Below are 5000 nucleotides of genomic sequence, written 5' to 3'. Positions count from 1 at the left end.
GTCACCCTCACACTGTCTTAAAACAACACTCGTTTGCTTTCCACACGGGTTTTACGCCGCTTTTTGCAATTTAACACCCAAATTGCTCCATTTACTCTCACGGCGGCGGGCCTCTGGTACTCCATGTAGGAGTACCAGGGCTATTTCGGCCCGAGGAGTACCAGGGCCGAGAGCGGAATACACGGGTGTTATCGCCCTGTATCGAACTGTATCGATACCGATGTGCTTTTGACCTCATTGTTGAGTGGATTTACAAACAGGAACACCGGAACAGCCCCTTTCAGGTTCACGGAGGCAAACGGCCCTGGTACTCCTTCATGGAGTACCAGGGCCGGGGAGGGCTTTCCCCTGGTACTCCTACATGGAGTACCAGGGGAAAGCCTGTACAACAAGTCCCTACACACTTCGAACACGGCTGTTATCACCCTGTTCCTGCATTACAATCACACCCATTTGCTTGTGATCTCACTGTCTGCCACCGTACGGAAAAAGCGGGGGGGGGGGGGGGGGACACACATAAGGGCATTCGTTCTGTATGGAATCAGAAATTAATAGTGTTAACGCTTTGCCAGAAATTCATAATGCTCGACAAAAAAAATGAAAATTCAAGGGAAATCATTAAATAATTAGGTGGAGAAAATAAAATTAAAAACGAAAAAAAAAATTGCAAGGGGAATATAACATGTAATTAAGTTGGCCGTTCACAAGGAATCTCAGACATCAAACTGTATATTTTTTGGTTTTTGGATTTTTCCATAAGTTTTAAGGATTTTTTTTTATAATTCAAAATCGTTTATGAAGAAATTAAAATTTGGGGAACAGTTTTGCATTCTGTTTTTGTGAATGAAGAACTTGGCCAGGCCAGTAGATCTGCGTGTTACCGGCTGGGTCTTTTACGGAGGAATAATATGTGTGACACGTCTCTTGCTTTGCAGAACTGGAGGAAGTTAAGTTTATTTTCAAGCAAATAAAAACACAACGGACAGACCAGAAGTTGGGACTGGCCCTTCAAAATAAAACGAAAATAACTGAGAGCATATTTCTCAGATAACAACATCGATGTCCGGAGAAGGTGCAGCTTTGCCGCTCTGCGGGGTCCTGTAGACCCCCCCCCCTTCATACACGCATGCAATACGCCTCGAAACGCATCGCTCGCACCGACGCGGGGAATCCTTTACCAAGCTTCCACAACAACGGCGAGAATCTCGTCGCTTCGGACGCCGTTAGGAGGAAGGGGGGGGGGGGGGGGCATTAAGGGGGAGAGAGAGAGAGAGAGACATGGAGATTTTCTCAGCCTCTCATTCTTTTTTTTTTTTTTTTTTTTTTTTTAATTGAACATTAATAGTACACACAAATATACAAATGTACAAATAAACGTGGCACGGTAGAACTGAATGTCAATGAAACAACCAGGGATGAGGAAGAAAAGGACATATGGACAAGTTAATAGTGTATAATTAAATAAATAGATGGACAAATTAAATTAAAAACGAAAAAAAAAATTGCAAGGGGAATAAACCATGTTATTTGGTCTGCGGTTTACAAGGAATTTCAGACATCAAACTGTATGTTTTTTGGTTTTTGGATTTTTCCATAAGTTTTAAGGATTTTTTTTTTTTTTAATTATTCAAAATCGTTTATGAAGAAATTAAAATTTGGGGAACATTGCTGCATTCTGTTTTTGTGAACGAAGAACTTGGCCAGGCCAGGAGATCTGTGAGTTACCCCTCAATACCGGCTGGGTCTTTTACGGAGGAATAATATGTGTGGCACGTCTCTTGCTTTGCAGAACTGGAAGAAGTTTATTATGCTAGACAAAAAAAGAAATTGAAAGGAAATAATTAAATAAATAGATAGACAAATGAAATTAAAAACGAAAAAAAAAATTAGGAGAAACATTACTTCCGCTCCTCCAATCTTCTGTTTCTCAGCTCCACCGCTCCTCCGCTATTGGCCCTGGTACCCCCGATCCTCCGAACTCAGGCGAATTGCGTGACGTGCTTCTGCTATTCTCCGCTCGTCCGCTTTTCCGCTTTGGGGCTTGGAACCCCTGAACCGCTGGACATAAGCGAATCACGGGCAGGATTTCTGCCCTCCTCCGCTCCTCCACTCATCCGGTACAGGCCCTGGTACTCCATGTCCGCGACCCCCTCCACCTTAACAAACTGTCACAAACACACACACACACACACACACACACATATACACACGCACACAAACACACTTACACACACCTTAACTCATCATAGCTGTGCTAATAGCATTAGCCAAAACACATCCACAAGCACACAAACATGATCTCATCCACTCATTCACATGTGTGTGCCCAGAGGTCCGGGAGCTCCATGTTGTAAATGGGCGGTACTTTTACCTATAGGTGGCGCTACTGCTATATCAGTGTGTTACGTCTGTGTGTTTTTGCGTCTTAACAAAGGAAGAAGAATGTTACGTGTTTTTTTCTTTCATGCTGCCTGCAATAAAGTTCGTTCTTAAAATACAATAGGTTATGGGCCCAGAGTGTCTCTAAAAGGCTGGATTACACTGAATATTTTGTGTGATAGTGAACAGTATTGTGGGAACTCACAATGGAGGACAAGCTGTTTATCGACAAGCTGAGCGGACCGGAGAATTGGGCAACGTGGAAGTTTCAAATGGAACATCTGCTAAAGGCTAAAGGACTGTGGCGAATGCTAACAGAGGAAGACACATTAGCCCCAGATGCTAACGCAGCAGCACAGGGTGAGTTCACGAAACAGAGAGAGAAAGCGTTCTCTGTGTTAGTGCTCAATGTAAGTTCATCCCTGTTGTACCTGATTACAAACTGTAAGACTCCCAAAGAAGTGTGGACTACACTGAAAGATATTTTTGAAAGAGACACGCTGGCAAATAAACTATTTCTGAAGAAGAAATATTTCAGGTGCGAAATGAAGGAAGGAGATGGTTTGACTGAGCACCTCAAACAAATGAAAGAACTGACTGACCAGTTATCAGCAATAGGAGCTGTAATTGAAGAGGAAGACCAAATTGTAACATTGTTGGGAAGTTTACCACCAAGTTACGCTACAGTTGTCACTGCACTGGAAACAAAGATTGACAACCTGACACTCAAATTTGTTCAACAAGCGTTAATCGATGAGGAACAAAAGTGAGTGAATGCTAATGATTACAGTGGTGGTCCTTCAGGTGGTGCAGCAGCAATGTCATCACAGGTGTGTGGCAATCTGCAGGATCGCTCCAAAGCAGTGGGAGCAGGACAAAGCACATGGAGATGCTATAAATGTGGGAAGGAAGGCCACATTAAACGTGACTGTCCAAGCTGGAAAAACAAATCAAAAAAGAAAATCCACAAAGCTAAAAATGTGGTGTGTGAGGATGAGGATGGTTCATCTGAAAGTGCCTTTGTAGCTAGAAGGGAAAGCTCAGAAAAACCACATCAGTTTGAGTGGTTAATTGATTCTGGAGCATCAAAGCACATGACATGCGAGCAAGGAATTCTTAAGGAATACCAGCAGTTCTCAAAAGAACAGTCAGTGAAGCTCGGTGACGGCAGGGTGGTTGATGCCCTGGGAATTGGAAATGTCAACATGACAATGACCTTCAAGTCAAGCAAGGTAAAAAATGCTACGATGTATGATGTGCTGTATGTTCCAAAACTTTCTGGGAATTTATTCTCAGTGGGAGCTGCCACCAAAAAGGGAACTACGGTTCAGTTTAAGAGGTCCTGCTGCTACATTCGTGGAAAAGATGGAACTCTTAAAGGAATGGGAACACGAAGAGCTGATGGACTATATCAGCTAGATGTGAAAGGAAATGAATCAGTCACTCACAGTGCATCAGTAGCTGCTATCTTGTGGCACCGGCGCCTCGGTCACACTACCAAGCTGAAGGAACTAAAAGGTCTGGTGAACGGAGTGGACTTCTCTGCAGACAAAGAAGTACCCTTCTGTGAAGGATGTGTGGAGGGCAAGCTGGCTAAAAAGCCATTCAAGTCGATTGGAGAAATACGTTCCGAGCGCAAGATGCAGTTAATTCATCGTGATGTCTGTGGTCCCATGCAAACTGAATCTATAAGTGGATCCAAATATTTTGTGACTTTCACAGACGATTACTCAAGATGCTCCAAGGTATACTTCATGAAACAGAAGAATGAAGTGCTGTGTAAATTCAAGGAATTTGAGAAGACATTCACAAATGAGTGTGGACTAAGCATCCAGAGGCTGAGAACAGACAATGGTGGTGAGTACACCTCAAGGGAGTTTCAAGAATATTTGAAGGTTCAAGGCATCCACCATGAAATGACTGGACCTCACTCACCACAGCAAAACGGAGTTGCTGAAAGAAAAAATAGAACACTCGTTGAAGCAGCAAGGAGCATGTTGTCTCATGCTAAGTTACCAAAGATGTTCTGGGCAGAGGCTGTTGCCACAGCAGCTTACATACAGAACAGGCTGCCTACTTCTGTCCCGAAGGGAGAGACACCGTACCAGAGATGGTGTGGGAAAAAACCTAATGTGGGTCACATGAAGGTGTTTGGCTGTATTGCCTATGCACTTGTCCCAGATGAAGAGAGAAAGAAGCTGGACAAAAAGACTGTGAAGCCGCGCTTCGTGGGATATGCAAACAATGCCAGAGGCTATCGCCTGTACGATGAAGAGAAGAGGAGGATTCTGATCCGTCGAGATGTCGTCTTTGATGAATCCAACTTTAACTTGAAGCAGGAACCGAAAGTACACTGCACAGACACCGAGATAACTATGAAAATAGATGAGAGTGAAACAAAACATGACGAAGTCACTGTTGAGAGCACTGTCAGAAAAAATGACAGAATCAGAAAGCCTCCAATAAGATTTGGATATGATGAGTTTGCTGATGTAGTGACTGTTGATCATTATGCAAACATGTGTTGCGTGACAGAGCCACTCTCACTAAAAGAGGCAATGGAGAGTCCTCATGCAAAAGACTGGCAGGAGGCAGCTGACTTGGAATATGAGTCACTGCTG

This window comes from Fistularia commersonii, unplaced genomic scaffold (assembly GCF_037954325.1).
Source record: "Fistularia commersonii isolate RoL2024-O1a breed Wild unplaced genomic scaffold, RoL_Fcom_v1.0 HiC_scaffold_48, whole genome shotgun sequence".
NCBI classification, from domain to species: domain Eukaryota; kingdom Metazoa; phylum Chordata; class Actinopteri; order Syngnathiformes; family Fistulariidae; genus Fistularia; species Fistularia commersonii.
Note: the sequence above shows the minus strand (reverse complement) of the source record.